The sequence below is a fragment of the Bombus fervidus genome, chromosome 15, assembly GCF_041682495.2.
Source record: "Bombus fervidus isolate BK054 chromosome 15, iyBomFerv1, whole genome shotgun sequence".
Classification (NCBI taxonomy): Eukaryota; Metazoa; Arthropoda; class Insecta; order Hymenoptera; family Apidae; genus Bombus; species Bombus fervidus.
The window spans coordinates 6,596,632-6,618,439 of record NC_091531.1 but is presented as its reverse complement, the minus strand read 5'-3'; the positions used below and the strand labels follow the sequence as shown (position 1 = coordinate 6,618,439).

Sequence of the window (21,808 nt, the reverse complement as noted above, 5' to 3'; positions counted from 1 at the left end):
TAGTTAAAGTTATGATTATTTGCCGTATTATAATTTTAAGTGCCCGAAGGGATACAAATTCATTACTATTTGATCACTCTCCCTCGGGTTAATTATCGACCGATGTAGGTGCACCTACATCACAGTTCAGATTCCTTTCACTAGGTGGCAATACGTACGTACTTATATAAATTGTTGTGACAGAATCTCCGCGCACTTTTACCTTTGGTGAGACGTGGTATTAAGTAGGTTATGTCATGGCAGATGGAGAGCTCGTGACTTTTTGATTATCATTGATTACATAGACAAAGAGGGAGAGAAAAATATATAGAAACTAATTGATTGCGTCTGGTATAAAAAACTGACGCTTTTCCTGTTTAGTGAAAACGAACGTATCCCCAATTGTGGGTCTCAGTCGTTTGACGTCAGTCTCGTTACTCATCGTCGGTGATAAAGTAAAATTAATTGTATTAATTCCCCGCAATAAAATTAATCCCACCATAGCCGTACGCGCGTCGAAATTAGTGGTAGCACAATTTTGATGTATACGTTTAAACGACACGGGTGACGTCAAAGTACATCATTTCGATAGAAACCTGTTTGAACTGGAATTATGCGATAGCGTATCACCATTTTTATAGAATGCTTAGTTATAAACATTTTTTAGGCTCGTTCTTCGTGTTTAACCTCTGAAATATTCTAGAAAAGCGGAACATCGGCTTCCATTTACGTAACGGATATTAGTAGAAGGAACTCTTATTCTTCATTTAGGTTATTTTTCATCTGTATTCAGAAATTATAGAATTTTTCGTATGAACACCATGTTAAGGTCTGTTTCTTACATTTAATCTTCAAAATATTTTATTATTTTATATTATTATTCAAACAGAAGATAATAACTTCGTTTTTAATTTACGTAAGAAATATTAATAAAAGAGGATTATATCGATCATTTTTGGTTATTTTTCATTTACATTCAGGAATTGTAGCATTTTTCCGTGTAAACATCTTTTCAGCTTCGTTTCTTACATTCAATTTTAAAAATATTTTACTATTTCATCTTATTATTCGAACAAGAGAAACACGACGTTCTTTTTAATTTATAATTTCCGTTTAGATTATTTTTCTTGTATATTATTACGAAATCAATTTGATGGACGATACGGATGTCCATAATTTATCAAGCTAGAGTGCATAATCAAATGGTTAGTCGCGTTCCGCCGTAGCAACGGAAAATATCGGCGAGGAAGGGGGTTTGATGAATTTTTCTTGGCAGAAAATATTTTGAGGTTTTGGAAGCTTCGTTGGACATGCGCGGCACGAGTTCTGCAGAGGCAATCAAAGATCACCGCTCTTAATGCGGTGAACCGGCTGATTCCTTTGGAGAAATAGGAAACTCTAGTTCAAGAATCTAGGATGACGCATCGGTGCTCCTAATTATCGTATGGGTCATCGTTACAAAAACAACTGTATCCCTCCACCACATTACCAGAAGAGTCTTTCGAATTTGTTGTTCCACCGATATCTGAAAATGGAACCAAATAACCTTTCGTCAATGTATCGTAAAGCTATCAATTTCGGAAAAACGAAAAAACGCCTCTCAAATTTATCATTCCACGTTATATTTAGAAATGCGATCATGTAACCTTTCAAACGCGTCATAAAACTATTTCTCCGAAAACTACAAAAGTTTTTCAATCGTTGCACGTTACATCTGAAAATGGGATCGAATAACCTCTCAAGGTTCACGATTGTATCATAAAAGTGATTGTTGGAAAAAGAAGAATGAGGTTAGAGATATTCGAAAAGTGGTTGGATAAAAGTAGAATAAGGAGTTCATACATATACGGGTCAGGGACTCGGAGAACTTAATTGTGCGATCTCCGCGGTATTTTCTCGGTTGGCGTGAAAATTCCGCGAATCTGATCGCCCTAGAAGCATCAAGAGTTATTAAGAAATATCTGGGAGGTGAATCGTACGATCCTCCTTATACCGGAAGATTTTTAAGTTTTTTAATGTTTCTTCGAGTATGCGCGCTCGGCTGTTCCAACAAAAGGGTGGAAGAAGGGGTGGAAGCGAAGTATGACTGGTCATAGTACACATACATACACGCAGTGCCGGATTCAAGTTTTTAAGGCCTGGGACTATTGACCCAGCGGAGGTCTCCTTCGTAGAAAAATAGGGGACGCGATCAAAGTGAAATAAATTTACGTAAATATGAAACAGAACTTATTTTGCGATAAGTTGTGTTTCGAAATTTTTTATTATTAATTTTTTAAAACATAGTCGGCTTATCTTTATTTCTAAATCTTTTTTTTTTTTTAAGATTAGCGAGTGAATTATTCGTTATAACATATGCACTATAATTTTGTGATAAATTCTATTTAACAATTTTTGGTATGCGTTGTTAAGAAATAATTGCATCTTTAGATGTTTTTATTATAAAATGAGTCGTAAAATAACTCGTATGATATTTGCCTCGAGTAGAAAGATCCAGGGCTATAGCCGCCCTTAATCCGCGCCTGTACGACCATACCACAAAAGTCAAGCAAATACATGCTACTTTTATACGAAGCTACGATCATTATTCTAAAATCTTATTAAACAATTTTAACGGAAAAAGAAACGCTTTACTTAGATAATAAAATTTTCTAACGAGAATGATAACAATGAAAGGAAGGGGGTGGGAGGGAGGTAGAAAAATGGAAATAGTACAAAGACAAAGAAGCAAAAAGAAGGAGATAGAAAACGGGGGTAGTATGTTAGAGGGTTGGGCGATCGGGGCGCCAGAGTGTGCATGCGCGTAAACTCGGGACATTTCGGACAGCGTAGGTATGACAGTCGAACGGAGACCGCAGTGCCGTGCAGATCGGGCGCAGTGGCTTGCACCGAATTCGTGCGCACGAAGGACCTTCAGCCTCTCCCTGCCTCTCGCGCGCACTCTATCCGTGTCTTTTCTTCTCTTCTCTTTCTATTTTCTCTTTCTCTCTTGCTCTTTTTCTCACAACACATCGACGTGTAATACCCAGTTAGAACACACGTACGTACACAACCGTCAAATAAATATACTATTATTAAAAGTAAAAGAAAGTAACATTACACGCGCCTATGGACACCGAAAGCAAGCCAGACATACGTACACAGAAGTAGAGAGAAATTTTGACACACATTTAGCACAGAATAATCGAATACGTAATACGTATGTACAGTTGGTGACAAAGATAAGTGGTTAGGTAGTGAAAATAGGTATCGATGAAGTTTTGTTAAATACAGCTTGTTTACATGTAAGATGTAAATCATAATTTCGATTGATTAATAAAACTTAAGAATATAACGTAGCACTGGTATTAGTTGGATTAAACTTTATCGATGTCTATCTACTTCCACTATCTGTCCGCTTATTTTTGTCTCCGACTGTATATAGCATACAGGGAGAGGACGAGAGAGAAAGAGGAATTGTATCTCGATAATACAGGCCTTGCGGGAACGAACGGACACACGAGGCCAGCGACATACTCGCAAAACGGAAGACACGCTCGCGTGCGCGCGCACGCAAACGAGGCTCGTCCATGCGCGGACGTTGTGTGGCTCGCTGTCCGCTGATAACACGCGATACGTCTGACCCGACCAGCCTGTATGAGAAACGGCACAAAGGGAAAGACATCGACCTGTATTTCGGTGGATATCTGTAATTTGTACCGGTATCGAATATTTCAAGTGATAGCTTCGAACAAGAAACATTTATATATTTTCATTTTCTTTCTTTTACTTTCAATTTCTCTCTCTCTCTCTCCTCTTCTTGTCTCGTGATTAACGAAGCAGGATGGAAAGACACGCGTATCGACGATAATAGTATACAGTAAAGTCTGGATAAGTGCTCGGCACGATCTATGCCGTAAGTGCCCGATTGTCATGCCCAGCCATAGACATAAGAAATATAGAACGCGGGTGCTACGAAGAGCGTGGTCCTCGTTAAAAGAAACAGACGTACGAAGTCTCTTTCAATGGGGCCCATTTTTTAAACATCGCGTCCACGGTCTACGCTTCCTATAGTTTATGTCGCCACCACTCTCGAAGCTCTTTCAACGTTCGGCCCCAACCAATGTCTATAGCTGTGCTGGATAAAGCTCTAGTAGTTATAGTGGATCCTTGTTCGAATAAACTGGTGATTCTGACGAATAGGAGAAGTCATCCGAAGATGACTATGCGATGCATACGCTCATAAAAATTGATATATATATATGTTTGATTACTGTGACGTATTGAGTTCGTCAGAATGTTGATTCGTCCAAATACGTATCCATTATAACCGTATTCTAAATGGTTAACGCGAGTCTCGGGTTTCGAGCACTTATCCAGACTTTACTATATTACGAGTGCAGAAGTATTACAATATTTGGGGGGGGGGGGGAAGAAAAAGACCCCGAAAACACCCCTTTTTTTTATAAAGATACAAAAATCACCTGTACCGTAGAGACGCGATAAACCGAGTGTGCCTAAGGTTATAGGTGTTCTCCGTGTCACAGCGGAGACGCACAACGAGGAGAAAAGAGGAGGGGTGTCCAGGGAAGGGGGTGGCGGAGGGAGAAGTGATTTTCCAACGGTCGTCGGCATAGTAGTGCATGCGCGGCGCGTCGCGACGCGGCGCCTCGCGGAGAAAGAGTAAGAAGTAGCGATTTCGTCCTCTCCTCGGTTTCTTCCCGTGCGTTTCTCCTCGTAGACGTCGGCTCTCTGTGCTACATTCTTACGCGTTCCCTCGTTCTTGCCCGTTCTCAAACCGTTCGGAACCGTCCTTTCTTTTCGTTCTCTCTTTTCCTGTCCGTCAAAACTCTCCGTATTCCCCTTGATATATTCCCCCTTTTTCTTCCCCGTTACGACATACATATACATACGTACATGTACACGTATATATACACTTACAATTACCGTATACTCCCCTGAAACCTATCCCCCCCCTTTTACGCCCGTTCCCTGGTTCTTCTCTATGTGTTAGAGTGTGTCAGAGATTTTGACCGGTGTGTCGGCTGGATTACTCGGTACGCGTTTTCTCGTGCTTCGAATCAGAGGAGGAAAGCTCTCCGGGGGCTGCGCGTGTATTTTCGTGCGTCGCGCGGGGTCTCGTGTCTGGTGGGTCGCGCCGCGCGAAACCTACGAGAGGCTGCTGTTTCTTCTCGCTTCTCTGTCTGTCTCCCCCTCGAAGTCTCTTCGTTTACATTTTTCTGTTCTCCCTTTCTCCACTTTTTTCTTTTCTTTCTTTTCCAAACTTTTCTTTGGTCCAATTTCTGCCCATCAAGAAAGAAAGAAAGAGCTGCGTGTGTAATACATGTGAGAGAGGGAGACTCGAGGACCGTCTTTCTTTTTTTTTTCTTGGTTCCTCTTGGCAGTCTTTCGTCGTCCTCGGCGTGCAGCAGCGGCGACAAGCGGCGGCAGCCAGCAACACACGGCAACGAGCGGGCGTCCGTGACACGATCCAGGGTAATCGAGCGATCCGTTTGTTCGTGGTTGCAAGTATACGAGTGCTTCGAAACGCGCGAATAAATGTGTCGGTCACGGTACAAGACGTGAAGCGGGGGAATACACGGCAAGTGAGTATATTTTTAGTAGCAAGCGCCAAGCGCTAAAGGCAGAGTGGTATAAACGGCGCGCAGTGGCCTGATGAAGCGGCGTATGTGACATCAAATTTCTCTCTCTTGCCACCTCGACGAGACACCGAGACATCTTGCAGACCATCAGCGCGCGGTGAGTATTGCCCCGAACCCTCAACCGATTGATTCGCCATTCCGCAAACAGCCGCTCCCCTGCCCCGCCTCCCTTTCGTCTATGTGTGCCCACCCAATACCATCTCCTCCGCAGGCTGGTGCCATCTCACCACCCCTCCGAATCCACCCGTACTTCGTGCTCGTGTGTCTCTTCTGCTGCACATAGACACACGTGTACGAACCATCGGATCGTATATTTCTACTCACGATCGTATAAAATCCTTCTCCCTTATGTCTCTTTATATTCTACGTATACACTGATTCTCATATACTACACGCTTATCTTCTTAATCTTTATATTTCTTTTACTTTAGCTCGTTCTCAAACACCCGTTTCTAATACATCAGTTGTGTATATATATATATATACGTATATATATATATATATATATATATATCCCTTAACCTTTTTTCCTAACCTCAAATTTGCAGCTGAACTTCCTCCCCTGTGCCGCAAGACACATCCGTCGTCTGGACCGGATCGCATGTGCACGGATCGCCGCACAATAGTGACATTACGAAAATTATGTAACCGTTCGTCCGTCCGTTCGCTCGATCCGTCCTTCGTTCCTTCCTCTTGGTTCCTCTTCTCCTTCTTCCTCGACCTACCTACCCCCGGCGCGCGGCTCTCTCACGCTACAACCTTCTCCCACTCCGACGCGACCGCCCCTACGCCGCTCCTCTCGCCCCTCCCATTTTTGCACCGGTCGCGGTTGAACATTATTTCGGGAGTGTCAGCCAGCCTGCCAGAGCCCGCGTGCGATCGACAGAGACGCCCAGACTCGCCGTCCTTCTAAACGGTCTCTCTTTTCTACACCTCGTCTGTCCCGGGATCGGGCAGGCGCATTATCACGCGCAGCTTCTGCTCGCGCTGCATTCCTCTCCAGCAGCATTGTTGCCTCCGCTTCTCTTCTTATTCTTCTTCGGCTTTCACCCTTTCATAGAGCAAGGTATACGTGAATGACGCGATAATGCCTCGTATGCTCTTATGGAATAACCTGACGCTTTCAAGTTTGTCCGTTTAAACGTACGCTACGACGATGCTTCTTGCGGATGCTTCTTTCGTTATTCTATGCATATACGACACCTGAAATTCTTTCGATGTACCGACATACTATGCTAAATGCATTATGCCGTTAGGGAATAAACGTTGATACACTTGGATTATGGATCCCTAGATTCGAAGGTTATTTGGATTCTGAGATTATGTACAGCGATATTTAGTCAAATTCTGTTAGGTTACGTAAGGAGAGGAAACATTGTTACACGCTGTTCTCGTTGATTCGAGTTAAACGGAATCGAAGCAGGCTCGAATTACACACTGGGAGAGCTGGTGAGGTAATCCTGTCCATGTGCACACGGTGTACGTGTATGTACGCGCGCGATCCCGTAGTTTGTCGTTTTTCGTTGTTACGACGTTTCCACCGTGCTACGCTGGAAATATTTATTTTCTCAGAACACGATCTCGAGTTACACAAACCTCGGCTCGAATGTAAGCACGAATTATTGAGACCCTGGTACACACTAATGGTACGCCTGGTACGTTTTCGAATGAGTCGTTGTATATAATATGCACGGGTTTAATAGTAGACCCGATGAATCAGAGGATTGATAACAGTTTTGCAGAGTCCGGGGCCGGTCTGATCTTGTGTACAGTAGAAAGGGTCGCGATTAGTCAGACCCGAGTAGTCTCCGTCCCTTTAACTCAGCCATTCTCGTTGAAATAATCGTGCATAAAATTCCTCAACCCCCCACTACTCGTACCAGCCCTTGGCTATCCCCACCACGTTGCCACGGGCGCACGCCTTTGCTCTCCCCGATTCGCTTTGTCCTGAAATACATCGAAGGCTCGTTTTCTCTCTCTCTCTCTCTCTCTCTCTCTCTCTCTCTCTCTCTCTCTCTCTCCCTCTCTAGCACACGCCAGCTTTCTGTCCTCGTTTTGTCCTGCTTTCATAGTATCGACCCAATACGGCTGACCTAGACTCACTTGCAAGGAAGTGTACTCAACCTTTGACACTTACTCGCGACGCTGACGAAACCGGCCGCGATCGATAGCCCGTCAAAACTAATTACGCACGTGGGGAAAACGACGGTCGTGTTCGGTGGTTGGCTCAGGGTTGGTCTTATCGCGCACCATTCTAACACCTTTTTACGGTGTTTACTACGGATTTACGTATCGCCAGGATTACCACTTTATTACGATGGAAGATCTAGGGAATTGTGAATTAGAATTTGGAGGTCGTAATAAAAGCGAAGTTGTTTGAAGGAAAACAATGGTTGAGTTTCTTTCAAAGCAATTTCGTGCAAATGACGTTTAGGTTCCAGGGAAACTCCCGTGAGGGGAAAAGGTGTCTTAAGAGACCAGCCGGCAAATCTCTGAGAATAAATATTTTAGGTAGATGTCGCTGTTTGATATATTTTTAAGAGAAATGTAAATAAAATATTTCTTATTTACTTGTTTTTTGTATTCATCAGAAATACTTTTACTGAAATCAAGATCTAGTGATTTTTGTTGAAACCTGAATTTTCTGTAATAGTACTAAGAGGACAATGCTGACCACTGTTGGTTAATCATCGTCCAAAAATTTCTTATTAGCTCATCATGCCAACTTACAGATATCTTTACTAAAATCAAAATCTAGTGATTTTTGTTAAACTCGAAATCTCCGGTACAGAAATAGAGATATAGCAATGCTGGTTTCCATTAATCATTATTTAAGGATCTCTTTGATACATTAAATTTGATGTTATTTTTAACTAAAACCATGTGTACCACCAATGGTACATTTGTTTTATATCTGTTGAAACTATTAGCTGGTTGAATAGAAAGTTTAGTATGGATCACACAGATGCCGAGCAAGTTGAGTATGTAGGTTATCATCCGCGCTTTTCGAGATTTTCGAGATGGTTAAAGGCGAACCTATGCGCGGGTGGATATTTATAGGATAAATAGGGAAGAAGTTGTTTTACGGGCAGGTTGATAGTCTGCTACAGTTTCGTATGTCTTTCCGATGAAAGGTTAAGTTGTAGCCATGAGTATATCGACCTATCGACCTATATTACAGACGGAGGTATATATGTGGAAAGAATTAAGTGGTTGTGTGTATCGAATGTGATTCTTGATAGGGAACCGAGGGGAAAATGTATACAGGATGTAGTCGTCGAGGAAAATAAAACCAACCCTAGTTTTTTTTTCGTTCAAATATCTTATTCTTTATTTGTATTGCTTTGAGATGAAAAGAAGAATTTTTGGGAAATTTACAGTTTCTCGTGAACGATGTTTTTTCTGAAAGAAGTCATAAAAATGCTGCGTCACAATCGTGACTCGCAGAGAGAATATTGGCTTGTAATTTTGGGCTACTTTATTGTTCCACGAATTAATCTTTTTAGGTTAGGACGAGACGATAAAATGCTTTTTTTGCAAGTAATATAAATTGTGCTACTCCTCCCACTTTTGGCTCTTTTCGTCCAGTGATTTTATTGCAGGCGGGCACAATTCCCTTGAGGAAAACTTACTGTCGATTCCGTTGCAACTTTCCTACCCACCAGCCCTTTATGACTTACCGTAGTTCGATTTGATTCCAACGGACATGTAGGTTTCGTTGAAACAAACGTGTCTCGGAGGACGGACAAGATATCGTAATCCAGATTCAACTTTTGTTATTCCATTGCAAATTCTACGCTTACATATCGAAAAGTAGGATTCTATATATGCAACCATTTTTAAGTTAAAGTAAGAGTTTTTACATTTATCGTAACTGATATCGTATGATATACGAGACTTAGCTTTCTCTGTTCCATTGGAAATTTACACTTACGTATCGAAAAATAGAACTTTGTGTATACAACCATTCTTAATCTGCACGGAGGGTTATCTTCTTAGGTCATATTATAATTAATATGAAGAAAAGTTGCCTCGTAATAAATTACCAAATTATCAGATTGCGTTCTAAAAATTTATCGATTTTAAAAAAAAATCCAATCGCGGCAGAATAATGTTTCGAATGGAAATCGCGAATAAGTATGCGCGGCACGCATGCGCGGTATGTAACTTCGTGACCGTCACCGGTCATTCCATAACGTTTCTCCGTAGGCTATAATCGTGCAGCGTAGCGAGATAAAAGATGGTTTCGTGTTCGTGTGTCTGGCCACTGGTGCTCGATAGTAATCGCCGGAGAGACATCGAGACTGCCACGTGCCGACAATTTATCGACCCGTGATATATACGAAAATTTGACCAGGAAGTGTGCTGTTATGTGTGTAGTCCTCGTCGCGCCGCAGACGCTAGCCCGTCTCCGTCTATTCCGTGTGGCTGGTACGCATCATAGTGGATTAAAAATAACTAGACACGTGTGTGAAACTGGTCGAGCGTGCGCGGCGGCCAGAAATAAATCAGCGGCCCGTCGATTAACTTTTTCGAGGCGAAACTTTGCCGCTGGCCAATATGCATCGTTGCTAACCTCCGAGATGCTTTTTCTCTTCTCTTCCGCGAGCCTATAAACGACGACGGATATACCGTTGTTTTCCTGTTAACAGAGGACGCCGCGGTTATTTTAACGTCAGGCTAGCGGGCTCGTTTCCCTGGAAACGCTTTTTTGGAAACTGTGCGTGTACGCGCGGACTGTAACTGGTTTATTAAGCCGTTCTAAAGAAACGAATTTTGGTGGCTTTCCGAAGTGTGGCGCGAGTGAGATCAGATCGAGGTTATTTCCTGGTGACTTTTCCATCGGTTGCAGCATCTCTCGGGCTATCCTTCGAAATTAAGGTATTTTTAGTTATACAGATTTCAGTTATACTAGATATATTGCTTGGTTTCTTTTTTACATACGTGTTTGATAATCATACAGTTTAATTTTCATCTTGTCACTAGGACAAGAAATCATTTGGAGAAAAAAACTAATGTACTTCTTATTACTGTATTAAGAGAGCGTCAAATTCTATTTCTTTTCTTTTTTTTTTTTTTACTTCATAGAAACAGAAATATTTTTTGAGTTTGATTCAGTTAATCTTCAAAATATATACCAAAGAAGTTAGGAACAGTAAATGAATTCTACGTTATTCTCGTATAGCTTAAGCTAAGCCACGTGTACTTGCTACAGTAGCCGACACACGCGCCACTTGTCTTATATATATATATATAAATCAGAAGATCCATGGTGACCTATGTAAGACCCATCGAATACTTTTATCCTTTTGGCAGTGTAATGAAATGAAAAGATCGAAATGAATGATTTGCAATGAAGTATAATCATTATTATTTCTTTGTTCTTGTGATTATTCCACTTTCATATCATATAGAAAAGATGAAAATTAAAAATTGCATTATAATTAACCTACAAAATCAAACTACAAAATTCACAATACTATATAGCGCGGGGTTACACCGTGAAAGGATTAATAATTCCGTGAGAGAGATAGCGTAGAGCCCCTAGGGAATTTTTAGTTACGATAATCCTATCCACCTCACCCAAATATCTCAACTTATTTCTCAGTATACACAGTTACCGAATAACTACGTATATCTCGAACTTTGTTTCTTTTCTAACCGTACTACTTTCATTAACTTAAATCGTAAAATGGTTTTTAGTAATTTTTTGGTATTGTAGTTGGCGGGAGACGTTTATGGGGCAATCGAAACATTGTCTGTTTAATGTACAGACGCACAATACAGCCGTGTCTCGGGCTTCCAAGGCAAATGGTTCGAAAGTTTCGAGATTCCATCGGAATGAAATATCGTTCTCGCTTTGGCTGTAAGCCACTTTTGTACAGAAAGGAGGGGGAAAGGGGAGGGAGGGAGGTGGGCGTATATATCAGCAACAGAGAGGAGTCTTGCTCTTATCCAAAACTTTTCTGTTCGTAAGTTTGCGCGTGGCAGCGACAGTTATCGTCGTGTACCGAGACCTTCTATTTTTCATATTTCCTCGCCTTTAAATCCCTGCCATCGTAAAAGCTTCCCCTCCACCACCGCGCGCCCCGGCAAATGGGTCAAAGACGACGTCGCGGGAATTATTTTCCACGAAACATCCCGGGCATTCTTGCGCTCGAGATCTCTCGATTATAAGCTAGGGGAACTAGGGTAACTAGTCGTTTTTTTTTTTTTTTTTTTTTTTTTTTCAACGCATTTAGCCTGAGAACATGGAGTTTGAGCAATTTGAACGTTTCAGAGTCTCAGTTTGGAAACATAGAAGCTAGGGAAATAGGGAAAATAGAAACATTTGCAAATATGCAACTCGCAATGTCGTTTACGTTCTTGAAATTCTTTTCATTTAAGCTTTTAAGCTTTCGACATGGTCAATTTAAATTTTCTAATTTCTGAGAATTTCCTGACAATTTCAATTTTCAAATTTGAGTTTATAAACTTTCAAGATCGAACGTTGAAGTTTTCAACATTTCTAAATTAAAAAGCTGAATTTCTAATGTTTCGATATCCTAAAATATCTTATCTTAAATATCAAATTTTCATCGTTAACTTTCGAAAATATTTTTCAATTTAAATGTAATAATTTCGGAATTTTACAAAATTCTTAATTGTATAATAATAATGTTAGATTTCCTATAAAATTTATCTCAAGTTTTTTATTTCGAAATTGAAATTCGTAAGTTTAAGAAATCAAGAGATACGAATGATATCTTGAAATTTACAATGCTCCATCTATGATAGCGAGGAAGAGATAGAGAAACAGAGATGCCGTGTTTGAAATTCCAGCAGACAAACAGCGAAGTCGGAGTCATCCGGAATAGCAAATACGATGATTCACAGTGGCGGGAAGCGTTCGTGATCAGTGATCATTAGAGAAAAGGTCGTCGCCGAACGTGATGAAAATTTTTCGCTAACGAAGTCGTGAGTGTTTGATAACGTGACTCGTAATGTTTCGAAATAATTGAACAGAAGCTAATACGTTGCTTCAAGCCATCGGGGAATCGCGTTTCTGGATAATGCAAGGAGATAAAACATACATAGTCGTAACCAAGCAACACATACTTAAACCTAGCTTAATACCATAATACACTTTAATAATGGCTAAGGCTCCACTACTTTAGTATTTTTAGGTTATCACACCGCTCTACCACTATAATCAATAACATATTTCAAGCATGATAATATTGGATGAACAAATCTTGTCTTAACATTATATGAAGCGACACTAGCGTCACACGAGTGTTAATTTATAATTACAGTATATAATATAATATACACATTCATCTATACAATTATGCATTTGTAGGAAATTTAAAAATGCAGAAACGCAAAAATATATGAAATATCCAAAGTACGGTACTTATTGAGATATTCAGTGGATGAAACGAATCTCTGCTGAGATTCCGTTTGTTTAATTACGTTTATAAAAATCTACAGTGTACTCGTTATGATATTCAGTTATGTTCGTAATAGTAGGAATTTACAGAAATATTCACGATATGTTTATCTTCTATTTTGACATTTTTTAAATATTCCAAGCTGTTGAATTTTCTTCCAAACATAACCTAACCTATACGTTATTAATTTTGTTAAATTAATTATCGATTCCTAAGGCTAGCTGATATTCACGAAGATAATTAATTTTTAATTAATTCGAAATTGCTTTTCAAGAATCTCACGGATATTAATTTCAGCAGGAATACTTCTCATACGTTATTTGTGTTATGTTTTCGCCCGATATAGTAGGAAAGTTACTGTTTTATCGACAGGAATGGTTCCCCTCGAGAGGTCAATGAAAAACATCGTCTAAAAATTCGGGAACGCTATTAATGGAAAAATATTGGTCAATCGATGCCAAAAGGATTGATGTACGTCGACTCGACGTCTAGTCTGTCGGTACTTTGGCACTCTTCACCGGCGCAGACGCTTAACGTGACCGTCTGCCAAGTTTCTTGATTGCCGTAAATCATCGGAATCCTGTGTTTAATGTTTAGACATCCGGTCTCTTGGAATACATTGTTCTGGTTATCGTTCGCGTACACCTTCGATTGAAAAAACTTTCTTACCCTTTTTCTGTTCATTCTCAATTACGTGCGTCTTCCAAGATTCAACTAATATGTTTTATATACAACATTTTGAAGTTTCATTAACAGTACAGTAAAATACTACTTTACTGATTACTTTTAGTAGGTTACTAGTCAGATTTGGAAACAATTTGGAAGTGTATATTATTGCGAATTTGTTACAAATTTAATATACGAAACATATTGCAATATTATTATATAAGATATTTATTGCAAATATATATGTTGTACAAAATTATTATACAGCATGAATAGCCACCTTAAACACGTAATAACTGCTACAGATAATTCTACCGGAATATTGAAATTTATTAATACAATAAATAATTGATTGTATAAATATCTTTACGTTAAATATCTTATAGCTTCCATTAAATTGGCACATACGAAATGTGGATTCTTCCAAGTTTCAATTTGGCGATTCTATGTCATCTGAGTTTTGCATTAACGATGAAATTTGGTATAAATGAGCAATCAAAATATTCATGTGACTTTGTTAGATGAATTTCAATTTGAAAAAAGGAGGATGGAAATTTCTGGAAACAAATTTAGCATTCGAGGCGGCCTAATGATTTTTTCTGTTCCATCTAGAAGATCTTTAACGCATAAATTGTTTAAAAAAAAACTATAACGGTTCCATCCTAAGAATCGTTGAATTCTAGAACTGGTAATTTTTATAAATTCGGAATAACGAAACTAAATAAGCGTCGAGAAAGTGCATTGAATTATGTGGAAATTGCTTCCATTAAATGTTTCATGTGAACCTAACCTAATATGTACATATTACACACGAACGTTATAATATGTACATTTCATTTTAAAAAACTTTTCATACGACGCGTATGTACATTTTCAGATTGGTTTCAGATCTGCCCGACATAATTATAATCGTGCCTCATCGCAGTGCTAATGAAATTTCAAAATGTTTCCTACATAGTCCATAACACATATAGTATATTCGTAAAAGGTTTCCGAGTTGCTACATTATTCGAATACTTTCGTAATTACATGTGAACTAGTACTATTCGATCAGGAATGTCCGATATACAGTTAGGTTCGTCCGTAGGTTGACTGTGTATCCTAGATGAAAAGTTAATCGAGCTTGCACGTGAGTAGCTTGTGAAACGCGCCATAGTGGTCGCTCAAATCGCGCGAAGGCGCTTGACGAACTACTGCCACGCAATAGCTAGGTTCGTACTACTGAAACTTCCACCCTTCCCATATATGTTTCAGACCAGTAGATGTTACACTATACTGTATATTACATTCTGCCATCTAGATGTGTTACTCATATTTCACGCTGTCCCTAACCTCAATAGGACTGCCACTGGGATTTTTCTAAATAAATAACGAAAATATATAATTCCAAAGCTGCTATATCATTCGTTGAAGCCATAAATTCCAGCAGAGCACAAATCCATCCATAAACATTTGGAAAAAATCTTGCTGTCCCTAACCTTAATATGATAGTTACTAGGGCCTCCTTCTGAACAAATAACGAAAATACTTAATTTTAAATTGAATCCACTTATCAGTATTTTAACAAAGTCAGTCTTTTTTTGTTTATCTTCTTTAAGTTCCTTTATTCGTTATTAATCTTGTTAGTTTTTCGTATGAACATACATACATCTTCATTATATTCACATTTTTAACATTATTAGATAACCACATTGTTTTTGCAAAGAAGTACCTTTTCGAATTCACGATTTCAGTTATGAGGTAGAATTACATGAATATAATTTTACGTAATAATTTCAGGTAATTTTAGTTTATAAAAGTTATTAACCTTCTGTATACTGTATCTAAATTATTAGATATAAAGTGGATATAATTTTATTGAAAACAAGATTGGGAGTCCATTAGGTAAATGTAGGGATCGGTGACATAATTGTTTCAGTGATATAGTGCGACCCAGTTTTACGGGGCACCGTATATATAGCCGACCTTCGTTCCCTCATTTGCTTATTGGCAAGGGTATTTTAAACGCGATGTCAATGAATGATCAATAAGCGAAATGTTAGTGATTATAATCGGCCGACGGGCAGAATTTCTAATATACTCGGAAGAAGCCGTGTAATTACCTGACTCAGATGTTTTCAAGGTTTCCTCAGTTCGTTGAAACGATTACGCCAAGATGGGAGAAGAATTCTATCAGTTTCCCTTATCGTTCAATTTTATCTCCTTTCTCGATATAACCTCAAATTCAATCCAGTCAATTTTTCTGTAAAATAACATACGGACAAATTGTAACCTGTAACTAAGTTATACGTAATATATTTCGCAGTTAAAAGTAAAATTAATCAGTTTCTAAAGTATACATATGTTATTATTATATGGATGGAGATCTATACGTTACAAATTTATAAAAGGAATTTGTTAAAATCAAAGCTAGGTAACTAGGGTTTTCTCATGTATAAGTACTTACACTTTAAGTATTTAATTTAAACCACGGTGTTCTAGTTTTTCAAATTTTTTAGAATCACTTTTTAAAATCTTCCTAACCTCTTTGACAATGCCCTCTAACGTTCAAATGTTTCAAATTCTGTTTAACCTTTCACATTAGTTTCTCATGAAATTGCCATTTCTATGTCTGATGTATCCATCTAATGTATCCGAAAAAATACGAGACGGATATCATTTTACTTGACTCTCTATAACGTAACGTAGCTTTGAAGTTATATACTGATATATCAATTTTCCTTCCATCTAATTTCATCTTTAGCTACATTCGTACCCCATTGTGACTCCAAGGTTATTTTATTATTTTAAGGCTTTATTTTTTTCGTAATAAAATCTCCGAAAATTGTAAACTCATTGATCATATATATTTGGAGGTCGATATTTGTTGGTTTCACTTTACATATATTTTTTTAAACTCGTAAAAACATTTCTGGTTATAGAAGGCTTACCCCCTATATGAAAATGTAACGACGTAGTCGCAAGGCTTGATTAAAAATCATGGGATTGCATGAGGCACAGATTCGTGGAATAACCGACTAGAACACACAATGTCGTTGAAAAATGGGTCGTGAAAGACAGCGCAAAAATAATTTCAGCTATCGATCCCTATCAACTATGTGCACGCGTTAAGGACACTAGTGCAGCCCGAAGAGGCCTCGAGATGTATTGGAAATTGCACTTTAGAGCTTGTTGTTTGTCTCTCTCTCTCTCTTTCTCTCTATCTATCTATTTATCTATCTATCTTTTCACACGGTGCTGTGAGTAACGTAAACCCAGCGTTTCTCGAGTTCCTTTGTTCTATGGATCACTTAAAGAGAGGATGACGAAAAGTTCACCCTGTTTACCGACGGAGCATCGACTCCTTTCAAACAAAAAGCTATCGTTTTAACGTTTTATCGAACACGCCTAATTGCACCTACTTTAATAGAGTTTATTGTATAGTCCTAGTAATTTTAAGTGAAAATGGCATGAAAGATATGGATTATATGTTTTGGTATTACATATATTATCGTGCATAAGTATGTGGATACTTTGTACAATCCAACTGAGATTTTTATTACATTTCCAACATTACGATAGAAAAATGTTTTTCTATTGTTAATTTTTTATTTCTTATCGTAAGTGGGATCAAGTGTTCTGCTAAATTGAAGGTGAAACGAAGAATGTACCTGTATCAATCAAGTTCCATATTCATCTCTAATAAACAGCTGACACTTTATAAAATCTATATAACTTTTAGAATGTGGTTGGAAACATATTTCAGTTATTCTAAGATCTCAACATCGAACGAATACACTAAATTACTTATCTAAGTGATTTCATAGAAACCATTTTAATTCACCTCCAGTTATTGCTTTTTTATTTATACTAATTAATATCAATCATCTTAATTAATATGTACGCTCTGTATATGTTGGTGTCTGAGATGAAACTAAAGACGAAAATTAGATTGAGGAGCTTTATTTGAGGTATATTTTATATATCACCAATTATTCGAAAATGCCCGAATACTTACGCACGGTAGTGTAGATGCAAACATTGGATAATTTTAAAGATATAAATTATTAAAGACTTACATATCAGTGATACGAACATAAGGAGGACAAGAACCATCTTGTCTTCCACGTTTCTGTGGCTCCACTATCGCATCCGGATTCGTACATAACCTATTCTATGGAAGTCTAACAAAGCGAAATCAAGGACGCCGCTTATTATTACTAAGGGCTTCGATACCGATCAATACCGCATAATCCAGTAGCGTATAACGTTTATCTGCTCTCGACAGAGAGCACAAGTGGTATTCAACAACTTTTTTTGTTCCGACAAGAGTGTATTCCTGTCCTAAAATTTCGCACTTTTACGCCATTTTGGAATTGTCCATTAACCTTAGAGAGTTGAGTTGTGACGTAGGTTAACTTAAGATTCTATATCACAATGACAAATAGAGGTTATATATTGTATGTACATTTGTTTTATTGCAATTTATTAATTTGGAATCTCAGATATTTTTAGTTGATTAGAAATTTTAGGTTACTAATTTAAAAGTCGAACCATCGTACTTAAAATCAGAGAATCAGGTATCTAGACACCTATTTTTATATTTTTTTGAAAAATATCTCAAGCCAAAATATACAACATGAATGAACGCAAAATTTTTATTTAATATCATTCATTTATTACAAAACATTATGAAATCATATAAATAAGAATTGGAAACTTAAATATTTGTTAGAATTTTCTATTACGAAAATATGTGTCCAAAAATAGGAATCTCAAAGCAATTTTGTAATATTTTCACAAGAATATAGAAAGTTGATAAAGAAAGGATAGAAGTTAGTGTACGGGTGAGGTTAAGTCGTCGCAGTTGTGACCGATTTTTCGATACACAGCTGTGTAGAGACTCGTCGAAAAAAGAAATCCATGCTAATTCAATATTCATTACAAACGGGGTATTTTAGGATACAATATCCGATAGTCCGGAGTAATTGCAGGTCCAAGGCGTGTCAAATTATTTATTGCATTCGTGTAGTGATATGTTAGTGTCATATAGGTTGGCTACAGTCGCGCATGCTTCTACACTCGCTTAGAAAATGAAGTGTAACATCGTGGCACATGAAGATTCACGGAACTTCTGTATTGTTCGTCTGTAGATCGATTCCCAAAGAATGTCTCTCAAGTTCAGTTAATTTAGCCGGAGAACTGTGACTAAAAAAATAACTAGGGGAAAAAGAGAAAAGAATTTTTTTCGTTTGTTTAATACACTGCAAATTGCATATCAGTTTCTAGTGAATATTGTACTAAACTTACAAGATGACAATAAATTATGTCCTACAGGAATATTGTAATCAGAGCAGACGCAATAAATATTACCAGGGAATTTCTGATATTCTCTAGACTCCCGAAAATCCTTTCTTGCAAATGAATTCCTGCTTCCAGCAAATTCTTGCTAAACTTTACCTTCTTAATATAATATATGACGTTAACTTCTGGAAACAATTAATTACGATAGGAAATTCTTTTATTGTGTATTTAGATAACGTATAGGTTATCAGAAATTTTGTTAGATCACGATACCTCGAATAACAGCACCAATTTACGTCATATCGGCTCGATTTCTCGTTGGAGAGCGCTCTTTTCCAAGAAATCCCCTCTTATCGAATCTCTGCAATTCTATATCGATATCAGTATTATCTATCGGTTACTCTTAAAAAAGCGATTGATGTTCCAGTGTATATTTTTAAAGTAACCTTGCCTTTTAAATTACTTTTTTAACTTCAAAGTTGCTGATAATTACTTTAGAAGCATAATGTCGCAATTCTATAGCCTATATATCTTAATGTAAATTATTATTTAATTTTATTTTGTATTTTACGTTCTTTATGCTAGCAATAAAATTAATTTAAAGTTCCCAAACAAAGTAATTTGGCCCTAAATTATTACGCTCTCTCGTGACCCAATGATATCAATCAGGAATAAAAAATTAAAATAAGACACGAGTTCTTATACAATATTTTTTTCATTTGGATTATACCAGTCGTGGCCTCTGTCATGGTTCCGACGTATCAGAATAGTCTAGCATATCCCTAGCATAGTTACGAAGCATAACTGATCCAGGACCTGTCCGTCGAGCCGCAGTGACATCTCACGTGATCAAAAGAGAGATTCCTGGACCGTGGCAATCCTTCTTTATCCTTAGATCGATGCGTATTTCTGCATGATCTGAAAAAGGACAAAGAATTGTCGCCGGGTGATTGAATAGAGGGCCCGCGTGTCGGACGCTTTTAATTTCCTGTTCATTGACGTCTGATGTGAATTAACCTTATTGGCAGTTTAACGGTTTATTTAGCTTTCTGGTTCTAATCTTAACCGGCGCATTAAATCGTGCATAATGGTGTCACGATTGTTACGTTCGTTGTAACACTTTCGCTGCGCGATGTCCGGTACACTTGACGCCTCTGAGTATTTATACACAGAATATGGCGGACAAGAGAAGGAAAGAGATAGAGAGAAGGTGGATGGATGGGCTATATGGATGGCTTCAATAGGATGTGTTCCATCGAGTACGATATTGAATTAATATTATCCATTAGCGTGGTGACGCAGGAGATTCTTGTTAACCCTGGATTGCTTAACTGGGTTACAACAAACGTGGATACAGGACAATTAACAATTAATTGTCGCCGTCAGACGTGCTTCTACTGTTATTATTCCCATATGCCTCGCATCGAGCATTACCTTCTAATATTTGAACAAAGAGAGAACGTTCATTTTGTTAGGTTACGAAATGATCGATATTGAAATGATTGGGTTGGGAAATGATTCTTTTCCTCAATGAAGAGAACGTTTCCTTAGTGGTGTATTGAAAGTCCTGGGGATAATTCCTATTCACTGAAGTATTCTTATTATTCACAATTCTATCACAACGGTGTACGCATATTTCACATACGGTCATTAACAAAAGTTGTCATCCTATGAAATGGATATATACGTTAAAATAAAATGTTACAGGATTCAGCTGCAAAGTATACTATGCTAACTCAATTAAGAGCTGTTTTATTACTCTAAAGCGTCTAAATAAAAATGTCCTTCTGAAATGAGTGACTATAGTATATTAATACTAATCTATATGTTATAAAATCCTACTATACAATTAGTTTATACTATACTGAATCCACTAAGACCTGTTTCATTATTTATAGGTTAAGAAGTACACTTAAATAAAAATAGCCTTGATATAAAGTGCATGTCATTAGAAATTTGTATATGTTATCATCATTGTATTATCCTACAAAAAATTGTTAAATCGAGATACTTTTACAGAGAAATAACAAAATATAAGGAACAATGTTTTAATAGAAAATATTGTTAGGAAAATTACACGAAACGAAATTCAGAAGATAATTCCGTAATAAATGTGTCCATGACTATCTCGTTAGATTTCTTGTCATGAAAACCGAAATGGACTATGGTTGAATTCAGCCAAACCTGAAAGTCCGGCTTTTTGTCGTAGATGATAATACGAGCTACGTATCGATCCCAAGATTCGTGACGTAATAACACTGTGTGCGTCACGATTCAGGAATACGAGATATCCTGGTTGGTCGATGTTTCCAGGTTCGTGTTTTTGCACATGACAGGTAGATATTCACTTTATTTGCATTTACATTGTGTCACTTTGTCCTACAAATGAATCACTATTGGCTGTCGCTACGGGTCAATATTAACTAGTAGAAAGTTCGCTGAAAATTCGAACGATAGTCGATAAACTACAGTTAATTTCCTTGATAATTCCGGACATAGTCATAGGTCAACTATATAAAAAACTTATTATATGATTATAAACTGTTGTCGAATGTCGCGTTCAGAAAATTTTTAGGTTAGGAATGGTTCCTCGCAGAATCAGAAAAGCAGATATTCAAGTATGTATTGATAATTCTAAATAAAAATATGTATTTATAAATAAAAAATCTTAAGAAATTGAATTCATTATATTAAATATAAAGTGTTAACGAATTTAGTACTCGAGAAATATTTTAGGTTAAGAATTTGGGATTCATTCGAGGTTCAAACGAACAAATATTTGAACGTATAAAAAAATGAAGATAA

The 21,808-nt window shown here is 37.7% G+C and overlaps 1 protein-coding gene across 3 annotated transcripts in view; it reads left to right on the top strand.

Moving 5' to 3' along the window:
- Nucleotides 1-21,808, top strand: part of Pmca (plasma membrane calcium-transporting ATPase 3) — a 94,020-nt gene that overhangs the window by 2,734 nt on the left and 69,478 nt on the right. The window contains exons 1-2 of one of the 3 annotated variants that reach the window (XM_072017852.1): nt 2,839-3,019; nt 5,364-5,718. The exons of 1 other annotated variant lie outside the window; for it this stretch is intronic. The gene's annotated coding sequence lies outside the window, so the exon portion shown is untranslated. Of the gene's footprint in view, nt 1-2,838; nt 3,020-5,363; nt 5,719-9,846; nt 10,503-21,808 lie in introns of those variants that run through there. One more of the 3 variants, XM_072017856.1, reaches the window with a different exon arrangement.